General features: G+C 37.1%; 1 protein-coding gene and 1 long non-coding RNA gene across 9 annotated transcripts in view; one reads left to right on the top strand and one right to left on the bottom strand.

Annotated features, from left to right (window-relative positions):
* The window catches only part of SNTG1 (syntrophin gamma 1), an 867,628-nt gene extending 856,318 nt beyond the window's left edge, over positions 1-11,310 (bottom strand). Inside the window, exon 1 of one of the 7 annotated variants that reach the window (XR_011421293.1) lies at positions 9,676-11,310. The gene's annotated coding sequence lies outside the window, so the exon portion shown is untranslated. The remainder of the gene's footprint in view (positions 1-9,675) is intronic. The other 6 variants (XM_023648630.2, XM_023648636.2, XM_070221558.1 and 3 more) reach the window with 6 other exon arrangements.
* The window catches only part of LOC138915401 (uncharacterized), a 113,105-nt gene continuing 105,833 nt past the window's right edge, over positions 10,666-17,937 (top strand). Inside the window, exon 1 of one of the 2 annotated variants that reach the window (XR_011421295.1) lies at positions 10,666-12,205. This is a non-coding gene — a long non-coding RNA (uncharacterized lncRNA). The remainder of the gene's footprint in view (positions 12,206-17,937) is intronic. The other variant, XR_011421294.1, reaches the window with a different exon arrangement.

The following is a 17,937-nucleotide window of genomic DNA, read 5'->3' on the forward strand; positions in this document are numbered from 1 at the left end:
ATTCATTGATTCAAAGCAAAACTCTCATTAACACTCCAAACTATCTGATTCCATCACTGATGAGGGAATAAATCGCCCACCGTTTGGAAGCATATTAACTTCTTTGGATTATTGGGGAGACTTTTAGTACACTGAAAAGGTAATTTGCTAAATGGCACACTAGTAATTTAGAACACTTAATTGGCCTCCAGAAAGTAGATAGTTTACTCTTTTGGTACCAAGATAAAGCTAGGTAATTATCTGGAAAATTTGAGTGGTTTGAGATAGGTGTTTGAATATTAGACAAAACCAAACTTTTTGTTTGCCTGAACTCTCTGGAAATTCCAGCTATTCTGATGGAAGTGGCAGTGTCTTTGTTGGTCTTCTAGGTCACTCAGCTCAATGAGAGATAAAAAGCACTGAGGAGATGTAGATTGGTCTGAAGATCTCTTGTACTCACTTTTGTCTTCAGAAATTTAGAAAAATATGGAAATTTGACACAAGATCTAAGGAAGAGAGGGCTAATAATGTAGATGAGAATATAAAGGAGGATATAATAAAAAAGAAATGATTATTTGTGATTAAATTCAGCTTTTCAAGTTAAGTCAACTCTATGTTACATATTACCAGTGGAGAAAAGTTAATTTTCCATCGACTAAAACCAATGAGTAACTACTTAATATTTTATATATTTTACATGATCAATTAAAAATGAATAAAAAACTAATTGAGGAAAATAAGAGTTTAAACAGATCTCTTTCCAAGTATTATATATATCTCTTTTAGATTTATTGCATAATAAATGGTACCTTCTCTCACCAGACCTCCATCACCTCAGGCAAGACTAACACAACGCAACAAAGTATTCACATTCCCAGAATGCACTGTCACCAGATTCAAAATGGGGCTGAGAACTGGAAGTGACAGGGTAGATTATATTGCTTCCTGTTCAATTATAGTGCATTCATTTCTTAGAATGAATGTGGTCTTTCCTTGCCTTGTTCCTGTAGTTTAATCCTTGGGACCTTACAGTCTGAGGATTACCTCAACCATTTATCAGAAACTGTTCTCTCCAAGATGTTCAATGATCTGCTTTTGAGCAAACCTAGAGGCACTTCAATCTTCATTGCTTACACCTCCATGAAGCATCAACACTATTAAGAATCTATTTTTTTCTTGAAACACTATGTGTTTTCCCTTATACTTTTCTAAGTACTCTTTTGTGATCGTCTCTCCTCCTATTATTTCCTCCTTCCCAGTTGTGAGTGTTTACAATCATAAACTCCTGTTTTTCCTTCATCCTCTCAAATAGTTAAATGTATTTTCATAGCTTCAGCAATAATCTTAATTTGGATAACTCTGAGTTGGATACGTCAGGTTTTACCCTCTTTCTGACTAATGGTTCCTTCACCTGCCACCTGGCTGTTACATCTTTTTCACCACTTATTTGACATGTTCCAAGTCAGTTGTGACACCTTTCCTTCCAAAGACTAGCCTTTCACATTTATTCGCTTTAGCACCTCACACGTATCAAACACATTATCTCATTTTGTCTCCTTTTCTTGATTCTTCATTTGTTTATTATTGGCATCACTTTTCATCTAATCATCCAGTTTTAATCCACTCATTTCTAACCTTGATCCTATTAGGTCAAGTTCTCCTCACCTCAAACATGAATTACTGCAACAGAATCAACACTGGTCTTTCCTGACTCACTTACGCTTCTAAAATATGACTTTCAACATGTGATTATTGTTTCCAAAAACCTCTGTATTTGTGTGAGATCACTGTCAAGATAATATGTGAGCCTTTCAAGATCCTTGAGAATCTAAACCTTTTCAGTTATTTAGTCAGGAAAAGTAAAAGTCAGTAAAATACAGTTGCTTAGTTTTTTTTTTTTTTTCATTACAATCTGAAGCAAATGAAGCATGTAAGGCATGAGAGGCAGTGCTTCTTCCCAAACACCTATAAAGTGTGGAAAAATATGAAATATTAACCTGAATCTTAACTTTGACTTCATTTATAAAGAATCATTTAACTCTCCCAGATCTCAGTTATCTCATTTACAAAACAAGAATGATAAAATCAGCCTCACAGTCCTGCTATGAAAATCACATGAGATATCCTAGAAGGGGCTTTTTAAAAACTGCTGGAATCATACAAAATGCCAGGGAATAATATTATGAATAGAAACTAAGGGAGAAAGTTAAGTTTCCTGGAACATATTTATTGGGCTCTATGAAGACTTTATAAGACAATGAAATGCCCTAACTCCAACTTCAAGGGGCTTTCCAGAAATTTATTGCCATGGAAAGAAAATACAAAATGGAAAATAAAAACAAATTGATTAGGTGGGTAATAGGAAAATTTTATTTTTCTGTAATCACTTAAAAGGATTTATAGGTGGAGAAAATGATGGGCTTGGAGAGAAAAATGAAGAGTCTATTAGTTTGTGAATTTAATAAATTAGATGAACTTCCCTAATCTTACGTACCTTGACTCTAAATGTGCCCTATCATAATACTTCTTTCTTGTATTATCTATTATCAGTGGTGTAACATTTAGTCAATTATGCTAATTTGCTTTTAGGAGTTTTACTTCTTCAAGATTAAAGAAAGACCAGATAAACAAAAGATAAGCTGTCTAGCTAAACTAGAGAAAGCTTATTGTAAGATAAATGAGAAAAAATTATTTAAAACTGTTGGAAAAAAACCAAACATAGGAAAAAAAAACCTATCTAGAAGGAAGTACTATTATCCACACTGGTCTCTTTTCTTACTCTGTGTGTCCTGTTGATATTACTCATTTCTGAGTAATAAAGTAAAAGAACACACAGAAAGCTTTGGTGCATTAATTACATTGAAGGTCACATTCTGAACATTTTATCTTAAAGTGTTCTTTCTTAGAAAAGCAAGCTTTTAGAAAGACACTAAGCCTATTAGCCAACTTCTGCTGAGTATTCCACCAAGAGTAGAAACATTAAATGACTTTGATATATTTGGTAGATTCTTCAGTAATATGGACAATTGCTGTTCTTTCTATCCTATAATATATTCCTCGTTTTCCTGAAAACTGAACCAAAATTTGTATTCAGTAGGGTGGTGGGGGTTTTACATTTATTACACAGTAGTCTGTAACTGATTATTTTTCTTTCTGCTAGTCTTATAGTGACTCAAGGTTATCATCTGGGCTATTGTTGCTGCCACATGTAAAAAAGGAAAGAAAGATAGTGATGGGAAGAGATGCTGGAATAAAACACATTATGGAATATTATTGCTCTACCTTCACTCCTATTTATTCCACAGACTATTTTTTTCCCACAATATTTCTGACCATTCAAAGAAATACAATATCTATTTCATCTCAGTCATTCATTATTTTTTGAGATTTATTTCCTATAAACTTCTAAAAGATATTAAGATGAGATATTATTTTGCCAAGTCATGATTTATTCTTCTACTTTTAGATAAAAACATAGGGAACTGGAAAAAGACTCTGACGAAATACATCAGTTTTGGTTTTTAACAAATGCCATTGAAATCAGAAAAGTAATAGTTCTGCAAGGTACAGGGCACAGAAGGCATCTTGTGCACTGAGTCCATTTTGCTCCATGAAAATTTTTAAAAATTAAGTTAGGTGAAAATGGGGAGATTTCACACAAAATTCTGTTTTTAGTTCTCAGGTTTCGCTCTCATTGAGGAAAGCTGAGAGGCAGAAGCCCTCGTGAGAGGCTTGCTCTTTACAGTTTGCTGCAGGCCCCACTAGCCAGCCACACTCCTTAGCTCACCCGCGTAAGCCTTGCAGGCATTGGAAATTGCAATCCATGCAAAGAGATGTGCTTTCGGTTAAGCAAACAGAAATGGATACAGTTGAGGACAAAGCATGAAGAAACCTAGAACTAGGTAGTGGTGAGCACAGTATGTCTGAAAAGACAATATAAAACAGAAGGGATGTATAAGAAATACTAACAGAACAGTTGTAAGACAGCCAATCAGAGCCACAATACTCAGACTGGCCTAAAAAGCTAAGTAATAACAAATACCAATTTGACTGATTTCCTGCTGTGTATAGATGGTGCATTAGCCGTTCTCTATACCCTATAATATGAACTGTTCCCAACAACATATTGAGGCAGAAATTTTCTTTCACCTGACGTATGAAAATAAAGAGACTGAGAGAGTTTACATCCCCTGCCCAAGTTTGTGCAGTTAACGAGTCTCTAGACAAGGGTTCACATTCAGATCTGCCTCTCCCAAATCTGATGTACTTTCCACCGTTAAGAGTACGGGGACATTTTCAACATAAATAGTCTGAGGGAAGCAAAAGAAAAGCTTCTGAGCTCAACTAAACCTACAGGATCATATTTGCTTCTTTTCTCATGGGCATGATAATGATTTCCCAAGAGAATCAAGAAAACAGATGAGCTATTAAATTAAGGTAACGTGATTTACCCAAGATCACACGATTAGCTGATGAGAAAACCAGGTTTGACTCTAGACTTTGTATGTACTCATTTCTTTAACTATGCAATACTATTTTCTCATTGACATTCTAAAATTTCTTAATCTCAGATACTTATTTCTCACCATGAATCCCTTTGAGATGATTCAAAGAGAATGCATTATTCTTTTAAAGAGTTTCAAGTGAGTAACATATTGCTAAAATTCTGGTACCATTTCTAAAAGATTCCTGCTTTCTTTTCATTTATTCAGTGAATTTATCAGGTAAGCATTTATTCCTTTAAAACATTAAATCTTCAGTTCTTTGAAATTTTGCGTGAATGCAATATATTTGCTAAATATAAATGTAGTTATAACTACTTAACAAATTTTAATTTTAAGAATTTATGCAAGTATGTACATTAAAGGTGATGAAGAATTAGCCACTATTCCAAAGCATTGATTTAAGATTCTTTTATTTAAAAATAAATAAATAACACTATTACACTTTAGCTTTGCTGATAATTTGAAGATTAAGTTCATGAAAGTCTAAAATGATCTTCTGACACTTCTACTTTCACATGTAGAATGTGCTAACAAGTTTCACAATGATAATTCAAAAGTAAAATTCTTGGTCACATGACATTATTTTATGAACTTTCACTTTCTGCTTTTTTTCCATTTTCCTTCCATTGTTCTTTCTTTCCTTTTTCTTTTTTGGTAAAGGATAACAAATCAAACCAAAAAAATTTGCAAAATTGTATCATTAACTAGGAAATTAATTTTCCATCTCTGGTACAGTTAAATAGGTTAGCCACAAATAATATTGAAAATGATTGTAACATCAAACAATAATTTAGATTTCCTGAACATACTACCAGTATGTTTTTAGTGATAGTCTAGAAATCTATACAGACCAAATGTTTTAAAATTACATTTAAAAAACATAGTCACTTTTAAAACTCCAACAGTCAAAAGAAAATAAGCAGTGAGATATTACTTAACTTCAGGTTTCCTGGAGACGTCTATAAATAGAATCTAAGTTTAAGACTAAATCAAGACTATATTTTTACAGCATTTCTGGGGTATCCCCATAGATCAGCCCCATGTTCCCCACACTTCACTGCATTCTCACTAGCCAAAAATCAAATTAAAATGCTTTCTAGATGTGTTTTCAGATATCAAGTTTTAAAGCCCACTTAATCAGAGGAGTTTCCTGGTTGATATAATAATAAATATTATTCCTCCTTTATAGAGCCGAAAATTATGACACAAAGGCTGTCAAAATGAAAGTAGTTTAACTGAACTTGGGTCATGTTGACCTAGACTTGACCATTTGGTGTAAAACATGGTGTCAATTTTGAGCAATAAATATTTTTAAACCAGGTCCTGCCTTCATTGAAATATTTATTCCATTAATAGATATAAGAAATTCATCCTGGGCACCAGCCAGGCCCAGTGGCCTAGTGGTTAAGTACAGTGTACTCCACTTTGGTGGCCCAAGTTCATTTCCCAGGCATGGACCTACACCACTCATTGGCGGCCATGCCCACGTACAAAATAGAGGAAGACTGGCAACAGATGTTAGTTTAGGATGAATCTTCATTGGCAAAAATAAAAAAAGAAGAAAAAGCAAAGAAAGAAATTCATGCTAAATTAACAGGAAAATACTATATTCCCTACACTGAGAGTTAGTTTTTTTTCAAAGATTGACCCTGGGCTAACATCTGTTGCCAACCTTTTTTTTTTCTTCTTCTTCTCCCCAAAGCCCTCCAGTACAGAGTTGTATGTCCTAGTTGTAGGTCCTTCTGGTTCTGCTATGTGCAACGCCACTGCAACATGGTTTAATGTGCAGTGCTAGGTGCGTGCCCAGGAGCCCAAGTAGCAAAACCCCAAGCCACTGAAGCCAAGGGCACAAACTTAACCACTCGGCAACAAGGCCAGCCCCAAGGGTTCTTAAATTTAAGAGCCATGCCTGCCATATAGTAATCAGCAGAGACTTTTTTGATGCATTCTATTGGAGATTATTTATGATAATTCAAAGATATAGCACTTAACCTTCCAAAACGCTCTCAAAAGCATCATATTTGGACCTTCTAATATTCCACAGATTAGGCATTCATTCATTCATCCCACAAATATTTAGGTGTCAATGATATATAAAGAATTATGCCTCAATTAGTAGGTAAAGTATCCCCTTTTGGGGAAGAGAAATTAAGTTTCAGTAGGTTGAGTGACTTGCCCAAGATCTAATGACCAGCAGTCCAAGAATCCTGACCTCTGGACTGTCAAACAGTACTTGTCTTGCTACATCATGATGCACAACAATGTTGTATACTGCAGCATGCTGTATCTTTCAACATAGAAGAGGACGCCATGGATAACTCATTCTGCTAAGCTAAACAGGAAGAAAATACCAAACAAGAGGTCGCTCTCCATTGGATGCTCTTCTATGACTCACTGTATAGGTTTCTGGGGAGGCGAGATGACTATAGAAATAATTTCTGGCATACAGTGCACTTTTCTTCCCTAACGGCTTTACCTTGCTAATAGAACTGAATGAATAAAAGGGTTGCTTGCCTGCAATTTACATCTTTAATTGGTACAAAAATTAAAAGTTGATTACAGAAGACCTTTTTAAATTCCAATAATCATCATCTATTACTTTTACATTTTTTTGTAAATATGTGTGTAAGTTGTTTCAAACCCAAGCAAACAATTCCAACAGCAAACTGTGGTCATTCAAACCCAATATGATTTGGTGGTGTCAATAATTACACTAGAATATCAAATTAATATTTAGATGGTCTACACAAAAAGTTAACCAAGAAGTGTTTTTTATAATATTTTATAATTTAAAGATTGAGGCCAGAACTCCCTGTTCCACTCTTCATACACTATTCTTGTTAAAAGAAGAAAAACCACTGAAGAGATTCCAGGGCTCATTTCTAATTATCCTCTGGTTCTAGATACACTTTACATTTTCCTCATTATGCATCCTATTTCACTTTTCTCTTTTGCTTCTCAAATATAAGCAACAGCCAGCGACACTTAACCCTACCAACAAAACTTCCTCCCTCACCCCAGCAAAGAGAGGATGTTGAATTATTGTGTCTGGTCCTCCACAAATCTCATGCATCCTTTTTCGATAACAGGCCAAAATAACTATGAAGACAAACAGCTTGCTTTAATGGCATGGGGATGTCTTAAAATAAAGTACTGATCTCTCTTTAAAGATAGGTGATTCTGTCAAAAAAGGAGATTTGATTCTATTAGCCCACTTACTCCTTTTATTGGGGGGGAGGGAAGCAGTTAGAGATTAGCAGATAGGTAGTTGGTTTACAAAGCTCCGTCTCAATGTAACCACATTTCCCCAAAGATAAGGATTGACATGAATTTCCATGCACCTTGCCTGAGCTTGGAAAGATGAATTAAAATTATTTACTTCTGTGACTAAACCTCCAAAGGGATAAGCAAAGGTAACTTTTACTTTGTGAGGTTTCAGCCAAACACAGGGAAAGCCTGCCCCCTTTCCCACTAAGAAGGTAACTGCGGTCACGTACCCACAGGCACCCTTCCTGGAACACATTCTCTGCTTTTATTTTATCCTCTGGTGATCAGAGAAGTCTGTCTATACTAATTAATTGACAACCAAAACAACAGTCTAACAATATGCTGTAACTCTCTTAAAACATGATTAATTATTCCCTGTGGTAATTTCACTTCCACCTCTCTTAGAAAAAAATCAGGTTTCTCAGGAATACTGTGTAGGTCTCCTGGGAAGGAATCCAAATCAACGGTACATATTTTCCTCCTCAGATTATCATTTCTGACCTATGTAGGGCAATATAGCCCCCAAGGAACTCAATGACATGGATGCCTCTGCTCTCTTTCTGCAAAGCAAGCAGTCTCATGGTAAGTGGTAAGTGACAGTTAAGAATGATTTTTCCTCAGAGTGTAATTGCTACTCCCAGCCAATGCGAATCAAAGGCCCATCAGCCCACCAACAAATACCATCTCAACTGCCTCAGAGGACTTCTGTGTTGAAGTTGAGAAGGAGAGTAGATAAGAATATGTATTAGAGGTATTTTATTGTCAGTTATATATGACCTATGAAATTGAAAGGAAAACCTAAAGAACTGTAATTTTTCAGAGGCAAGAACAAACCCTTTCTACAGTGTTGGTTATGCATATAGGATCAAACATATTTACATGATTGTAAAAGTCCATCCTTGCAAGTGAACACTCTCTACTGAACTGAATGTGCTCATTGGAACTGATCAAGTTCTTATGTCAGGCTATAAATTTGCGTAACTGCCTTTACCCAGTGAACCCTTTTTATTAAGGCACAGTGTTTATCAAGGTCATTGTGAAAGATTGTATTTTTAAAGCTCCAGGGGAAGACCCAAGAAATAAGAAACAACAGAAAATAGGTTTAATTAACAATTTAATGTTTACGGTTTGTCAAGAACCTATTGGCCCCTATCACTTTTTGGATTTCAGTGACAAATGTATTTTGTAGAACTAAGAAGCCAAAATGCTATTAAAACCCAGCCCTTCTAAAAAGGCACACTAAAGCTTCTCATTTTCTGCCTTCTGGCAGTTCTGGTTTGAGCAAACAGTCTTAAACTTTAAAAGGGTGGAAAGATGATGGTAAGTAAAAGTGAGTGTATTTCTTTAGGTAAGATTCTACAGGTGCAGGTATACTTGGGGGTTGGGGTAGAGAGAGGGATCAGGTATGTATGAGTACATGTGTTTGTTCCTGTGCATGGTTTGGCAAATTATAACCAGATAAAATATAACAGAAGAGCTGGTTAAAGCACCTCTATTTGTAACTTTTTGAGTCTTGTATGCTCTATAACACAGACAGGATCACATTAAACTGTATGCATAAGGAAAAAAAAAAAACCCTCTTACAAAATGCCAGATTATATTAGTTTTGGAAAGAAATAAGACATACACAAATTCAAAAAGTATTAGATCAGCAATAAGAAAAACATCCAACTAAGAGTTTACTATAATTATATAAACCAATATATATTATTTTTAATATTCGTGTCACATTAGGGACTTGAGAGAAGTAAAATATCCAACTATTTTATTAAGCAAGAGATTTCCTAAGAACATGATGCAAGAACAGTCATTTAAAAATCAAATTGTTTATCCTCTCCTTAATAATACTATTAATAATCTTCCTATTAAAAGCTTGGGGGAGTCATTAGAGTTGTAAATAAGCAGAGATAGTATTTTCACTTACCTGCTAAGTAAAGGAATTAGAAGTCTTTCAGTTTCTCTAAGGCAGGGTTTTGAGTAGCTCTGGAACCTCGTCTTGTGAAGCTATTTCCAAAACAGTTGCAATTCTCTCATGAACATTTTGTTTATTTCAAGTGTGGGCCTTTGAGTGCTTCCACTCTTACTGCAGAGCCCATGATTTCTCAGAGCCTCTAGGAACTCCGACTTCACTCTTCTGCTTGCATTCCTCCCGGCCCCCTATAGAAAATTGTTCTTGAAGTTGCGGCCGAGAGTTTAATCTGTGAAACAAGAGTACTCCTCAGAGCCCTGTATGGTAGTCGTAGCAGGTGAATAAGGAGGGTTACATTTCCTCTATGAAGAAAGGGGAGGAGGATGAGAGGGTATTAGGAGGCACCGCCTTTTAGCTGCGAGGAGCAGGGAGCCCAGCTGCCCGTGGCGACGACAGTGGAGGCAATGACAGCAGTAGCGGCAGCGCAGTTCTGTCCCAGTGGCTACAGCCTGGTCCCGAGACGCTGTCCCTACCTTCGGGTGCTGAAGTATGGGGACTGGAACACTCCAGTCCGTCCCCAGGTCGCACTTTCCTCCACCAGCGAATGCAAAGAGCTTCCTTGTCTTCCAATCTCACCTTCTTCCTTTGGCGCTTTCTATTTTGATAGGAGTTAATTGGTTTTCCAAAATAATACTTTCATACTTATTTGATGGCAACGTTTCCTGACATTATTTGACGTTGGAGGTAGAAATCCGTGAGAAATCAGATTTGAACCTCTCCTGACTTTTCAGTGGCCCTGAACGAGTTTCCTAATGCTGGAAATGAAAGGAAACACAGGCACAGGCGCGCGCGCACACACGCACGAGGAGGCGGGGGTGGAAGGGAGGAGTGGAGAGAATAAAAATAGATTATGTACCGTAGAAAATTCAGAGCTTCTTTGGGTCTCTAATTACATAAGATGGAAAGGGCTATTTTGGAAGACTCCGCAATCTTGATTACCAATTAGAGAGACCACATTTAAATTCGGAGAAGCCCCATTTGAAATTCCTAGATTAGACACAGTAAAGAGGTCATGGATTCTTCTTAGACCCTCTAAGCAGAAACGACAGGTTATGGTTAAAAAATAAAAAGAGAACGAAAGAAAGAAAAAGGAAAGAAGACATCTCGGTTCTGCTACCTTTTAAAACGCTGTTGAATTGATTCCGAATCATTGCAAAGCAGCTAAGAGGATCTAGCCGGATGCGGTTCGCGTGAGTGTCGGTGCTATGGGAGTCTCATGAAATAGCTCGGCGAAGTGGGAGCCTCGGCAGGCTGCATTCCCAGGGCAGTCAGTGCTCGAGAGCCGCCCACAGCCCAAGCTCCTGTAGGGGGGCGGGAAGAGGCTGATTTCACAAAGGAATTGAATAGGGAATGCATAAAGTCAGAGGGAGGGCTCGACCATCCCCGCCGTTTTAAAGCCAGATCAACGCCCAACCCACCCGGCCCATTGCCTGGGTTTTCAGCCCATTTTCCTGCTCGTCTGCCAAGCTGCACCCTAGCCTCCCTAGCCTGGAAGCCTTGCAGGCTCTTCGTTCCTGCTCCGCTCGGTATAGTGTCCCCGTTCTGCCTGCTCCTCCTGATCCTAACAACCGACAGATAGCCAGCTTAAGCGTTTGCGTGAGTGGTCCTGAGGGCGGTCACCGAGGGCTCCGCCACCCACTCTCGGCAGCAGGTGCAGATGCGAGTAGGGTGAGACAGAATTAAAACATACAACGTCGAAACTTTTGGGAAACTCATCAAAATCATGTCCATGAGGACCCTCGAAGGTATGTGTAGGAAAGAGTGAAAATGCAAGTCGTAACACAGCCCACCTCTTCAGGCACCGAATTTATACAGTGTGGATTTCTGCGCCAGGAGATTGCAGAGTTGGGAGGAAATTCGGAAAAGAATGACTAGCGGTGCCAGGGTGAAGGGAGTGCAGCGCAACATTAATTTCTCCACGGCAGTGGGATACCGGCTGACTCCGGTCTCTGGCCTCCCTTCCCTGCAAATTTCTCGGATTCTTCTTCCTCATATTCTGACTGTAAAGGGGAAGTGGTAGGTGTAGTGCTTTCCTCCCACTCTTCGGTTAAGGATTAGAGCGTGCGCCAGCTGGGCTGTCACCATTCACTCTGGGGTGGGGATGGGGGCTGCTCTTCGCCTCCCGGAGGTAGCCTGCTCTCCAGACACCGGCTGAGCAGAGGCGAGCTAGGGGCACGTGGGAGGCGAAACGTGATTGAACATGGATGACTTGGGAATGAAAATCAAACAGGCAGGTTATTTACTCACACCAAAAGTCTGTGTTTTCGTTCGACTTTGAGCCATTTCGCTGCCGCAGCAATTCTTTAATTTCCCCAGAGTGGCCACCAGCCATCACTGCCCGCTCCGGGCTCTGGCTGGAAGAGGCCATGCCCAGTACTGGACTCATTTCAGGCTGAGAACGCTGTGTGGAGCTACACACGCAGGAGCTGTTCGCAGTGAAAAGAAGCTGATTATCAACTTCCTCTGACAGGCCTTTGGAACAGAGGTACTATTAAAAGACGTGAGTGAGTCTCTCTAACCTTGTCTGTTGAAACCATCGGGCCTCACCGAGGTACACAAACCTATTCACAATATTTGTTTCTTGAGGCTAATTTGGAAGGGTGTGTTTTGCTTTATGGTCCGTATGAAAATAGACGAGTTGCTCAGGATTGTGGAAAGTGAAGTTTCCCTTTTTCTTTAGACAAATATAGACAAACACATGCTGCTTCTTTCTGCACAGACAAGTACGTGTCATCTGTACAAATAAGTTTCAGAAAGTGCCGGGGTTTTTGTTACAGGATGAAAAGAAATCTCCTGTGTGAGGGCTACCCTCTTCTGGCGCTACCCTCTCCCTGTCAATAAAGAGGCTTTTCTCCGCAGTATTTAATTCTGCGCTTCCGCCAGTTGATTTGATTGTTTAAATTACTTTCTCCGGAGATGTAGAGACAAGAATAATCACAGAAGTTTAACACACCAAACAAAAGAAGAGCGTTTAAATGAGGCACAGGGTTCAAAGGTGTTACTAATTAAAAACATACATACTTGATTATTCAGACCTAGGGAAACAGATTATTTCTGAGCATTGACTGACGTTAATGCAGTGTCTCTCTCAATCTCTCCCTCCCACCCTCTCTCTCTGCCAGTAAGAGAAAAAGAAACAGTTGATTAATTTGATCTGTCAGTCCCACTAAGATAATGTTAGTTTGATGTCTTTTTTTAAAGAAGCAAAATCCACTCCATATTTTTCCTCACCAGGTTGTGTAACCAGTTATGGAAATTAAGATAACTAAATGCAGTCTAACATCTGATGATATAAATGAATATAAACGAAGTACAACAAAATCAAGGGACAGATAAACTGAGATGAATCAAAGAAATATTTTAAGAAATTTCACCGTTGGAGCAGATTTTTTAAAGTTAATTTTGAACGTAAATTTTTATTTTACCATTATTTTAAACTATAAACATAGTAAAATGTGAATGTAAATCATCAAAACAATACAGTATATGAAGCCTTATAGTCACAAGAAAATTTAGTACCCTAGGATGGTTACTGCAAACCTAAACCAGCTCATTTAGTCTCTCTTGTTTACAAAACTAGGATACAATCCCCATCCAGCCCAACCTTCACAGTGTAGGAATCTTAGAAAATGTATTAGTTTGTGAAACATTTTGGAAACATTCTGAAGTCCTTTGGAGGAAGGAGTTTGAACTGCAAAGCAAAATCTGCATACAATATGATCTAGAATAACCGTCACTGTGTATGAAATTCTGACCCTGGCCATATAACTTACACAAGCCTCCTAACTATTTTGAGCCATCTTGATACCGTATATAAAATGGTGACAATGTAATTTCTGCTAACCTCATTGAATTGTCATACACACAAAAAAACAATGTGTGTAAAGACTTCATATACCCTTGTGTATTTCTATAAAAAATAGGTAATATTATCATCTATGGAGTATCCTTTGGTCGCTATTTCTGCACTTCAATTTCAAAACTGGATAGGTAATTTAGGGTTTTTGTTTTTGATTAACATACAGTATTTTTCTAATTATTTCTGTGCTTCACTTCATGTATCCTTTTAGAGATAGGGCTATATGAGTTCAATGCCCACATCTGAACCCTTTTCAGTTCATGGTTTCAACATCCTTAGCATCATTTTTAGCTGTTTTTTTATTGTCTCTGTGGCTGAAAGTCAGTCTTGTTTGTGATGTAGTTTAGTTATCACTATGGGAAATTTTAATGCATGGTTTTCCTTATTGATTCTCTTATCCATGTATAATCCAAGCTGCCAGAGAGCAGTAATTGCGTGCCTTGTGAGTTCCCTTGCTTAAAACCGTACCCAGTGGATAGCAGGTGCTCAGTAAATGGTTAGTGACTGAGTGATTAAAATACTGATGCTCTGTAGCAATTGCTAAGAGTACAAAATTAAACAAAATATTGTCTTTGCTCTTCAAACCTGGGAAATATTTGTTGTTTACAGAAAAAAGAGCTTTAATACTGTGGTTACTTCTATAATAATGGCTTTTAAACAATGTGCTCATCCATTTTGAAACGATCAAAGGTGTATTTTCAATATAATAAGGATTTATTTTTAGAGACATTCACCTTGTATGCTTCTATAATTATGTTTTTTTAGTATAATTAGCTAGATGGATATTCATGTTTAAAATTACAGAAATGATTCATAGTCTCGCAAAAACAAAAGTAAGGGCATAGGCACAGATTTTGTTTTAAACCCTCCCCTCATTCTCTTTGATCTACATTCCTTATACTTTCTTTATTTCCACTTAGGCAGAAAGAATAGGTATGTGATTATTTTATCTAGAAATGCATTTTCTATTGTAAAAATCAATACAATGACTAAGAAAAGTTGGAAAATAATGAAGAAAACAGTCTGGCACATCCTTACCAATTGCATCACACATTTAATGTATTTTCTTCTAAGCATTTTTTAATGTATCACCCACCTCCCATTAATTATCATGGTATACTTACAATTTTTACTAATCCTCCTAATTTGACATACTATATTAAGACTTTTCTGTGGTGTTATATAATCTTTATAGTCACTTGTAAATGCTGCATGTAACTCTCTTATGTGGAGGTAATATAATTGGTCATATCTTTATTTTATGACATTTAGTATCTTTTCAGACTGTAATATTATTTATGTGACTAGTTTCAATGGATATACCTTTTCTATCATTTGCATTATTTTGGAGAGAAGAGTCGAAGAAATGCAAATAGTGGTTTAAAGTTGCTGCTTATTTCTATGGTTCATAATATATGGTCTGTGTATATGTGTGAGAGAGAGAAAGAAAGAGAGAGTAAGAGAGACAGTCTGAAAGAGAGGAAATTACTTGGCCTACCCCACCTTACCAGGGAGAATCATTAGCCACTAACCACATATACAAATATACTTGATAAATGAATCTTGTTACGCAGTTATTCTCTCCAGGACCCACTGTATGGAGTTTCCCATGTGACAGGTAGCTTGATTTCAAGTTAGTACATGTAATTTTTCCTTGTGACTCTCTCTGTGGGCTTATATTTGCAACCGCTTTTAGTTTCCTGTTTTCACGTCTTAATATGTATGTGTCAATATTACACACCTCTTGTAGTATTAAATTTTCAGCCTCTCAAGAGGATTACACACCTTTTGTGATATTAAATTTTCAGCATCTCAAGAGGATAACTGTCTGCCTCTTAGAGGTACACTCCCCAGTTCCCCAAGAGTGAATTCTGTAAATGCCACATTTTGTTAGTCCACCTCGAAAATGCCATTCAAGAGTGACAAAAATACATTCTCAGCCACGCTTTTCTGGGTGACGACCACTTAATATCTTTGAAGTTCTCTCCAAGGTCCCCCCCATGTAAATTTCAGATAGCACATATCCTTTATTTTAAGTAAAATCACCTGAAAACTCATTCAGGTTTTGATAACAGACAGATTTTTAAAAAAAGAAAAAGAAGAAGTAAACAGAAATTTTTCATTTCCTTGTTTTTTAATACTTACATATATTTATGTTTGAAAAAGATTGGAACCAAACACAATGCCAAAGGCAATGTAGGAAAATATAAATTTATGATGGATTCCAATAAATGTAGATTGTATGTGACATAAATATTGCTTTCCTTTTACACTGATTTGGTGCCTTGTCATAAGTCCTTAGGTGAAAAACAAACCTCTGGCAGGGATTCAGCTATATGCTATGTCATAATCTATTTACACAATAGATCGTGTAATAGTCTTTGATTCAGATGGACACATATGTGTAAAGCATATCTATCTACCTATCTAGTGAATTGATTGAATTAATATATTTAATTAATGACCTCCCTATATCCCTACTTTGCAATGAGACTTTGTAGTTTTCATAAAGAATTGTAATCTATTTCTCCACCCCTTGAATCAGGGTAGTTTTGAGATTTGCTTTTAGTAATAGAAGGCAGCAGTAGTGATGGTGTGTTACTCCCAAATCTGGCCATCAAGAGCCGCTGAACTCTTTCGTTCTCTTTTAGATCTTTTCCCCTACCATGATAACAAGGACAAGCCAACTAGAGGATGAGAAATGATATGGAGCATCTTGCGTCCTCTCAGCTGACACTATCCCAACCCAGTCATTTCCCAGCCATCCCCCAACTTGCCACAGACCCATCTGCAAGCCCACCTGAGATTAGATGATCTAGACTCATGACACTAAGTATGGGGGTAGTTTGTTTCATGTCAATAACTAACTGATACAATATATTTTATTTAGAGTCAAATGTCACACTTCCATGAATTCTTTTCCAAACAACCCAGTTGACTTAGAACATCTTTCTCTCTTGCTTCTATAATACTTTATTACTTATTTTTATTTTTTTTCTGTACCAAAATCAGTTAAGGAAAATTTAAAAGCCTAGTATATCATCCTATAGTACTTTTAATATTGAATCATAATTCCTTTTCTTGCTGTTTTAAGGTTTTTTAAAGCAAAGTGTGGGAATAGATTGACTCTCACAAACTGGCAGTCCAGAGAAGTAGGGTCAGGCACATTTGGATCCTGGAGCTAAAACCTTTAGTGCGGCCATTGCTACTCCTTTGCCCTGTTCCTCCTCTGAGTTGGCCAAGTGTTCCAAACATTTAATGGAAAAGTGGGACATAGAGAGCTCCAGATTCCTATTATCTAGCAAACTCATTGGGAAAAACATTTATTGCTTACATATCTGTCTCATTAGTAAATGGACAATGGAAGAACACGGCTGGACTCTCAAGTAGTGAACACATGGACTGGTACATACTAGTGCCTCCCAGTCTATGGGATGTGTGCACATGCCTGTGTGTTGTCAGCACCCCTGGAAAATTCTCATGCCCAGCAACTTTCCACTATCTCAACTAAATCACAAATGTGTCTGACCCTCAGTTGCGGACTTCATGCTTCTCCCAGCTCATCTTGGAATTTTCCCTTCCTCGTCCCCCTATTCGGACTTGTGAAAATAGTATGTACACTCTGAACTCCAGCTAAACCCCTCTTTTAGGGGAAAATTGAGCAGTTCCCTCTACAAGCAGTTTCTTAAACTGCAGAACCTCATAAATAAAGGACAAACATATGTTTTAATCTTAGAATAAAATTTATTTTACAATGTGTGTGTGATTTAAGTGTTATAGTTTCTCTGTATAAACTATACAGAGAATAGTTTTTATGCAAAACATTTTTGCAAAAAAATATTTTTATGCAAAACAAGTATCCTTTCTTTACATTTTCATATTTCTATATTTTTATTAACACTCCTGGTTTAGTTGGAAATTTTATTTTTCTTTTTCTGTGAATACAGATCACCATGTTCAAAAGGAGTACTGAATTTCCAAAGTTGTACTAAGACTGCTGGCTGAAAACTCCTATAATGTTTATGTACCATTTGTAATATTCAAAGTTTTATTCTTTAATCTTACTTATTTTTTTCTCCCCTCCTTCATTTCTACTCCCACTTCCTTCTCCTTCTCTTCTTCCTCCTACTTCCATTGTTGCTTTTTTCCTCCTTCTTCCTCTTCTCTTTTTCCTCTTCTTACTCTTTCTCCTTCTTTTCTAGTTTATCTGCTATATCAAAAAGTATAGAATTATGCAACACAGTGATTTCATAACCAGTGATGATATATATGTGCAGAGCAAAATTGTTCTAGTTGTCTTCTGATATTCTCCAAAGTTATGGTAATAGCACACTTTCAGATCTTAAAGTTTCAAAGAT

This window comes from Equus caballus, chromosome 9 (assembly GCF_041296265.1).
Source record: "Equus caballus isolate H_3958 breed thoroughbred chromosome 9, TB-T2T, whole genome shotgun sequence".
NCBI classification, from domain to species: Eukaryota; Metazoa; Chordata; class Mammalia; order Perissodactyla; family Equidae; genus Equus; species Equus caballus.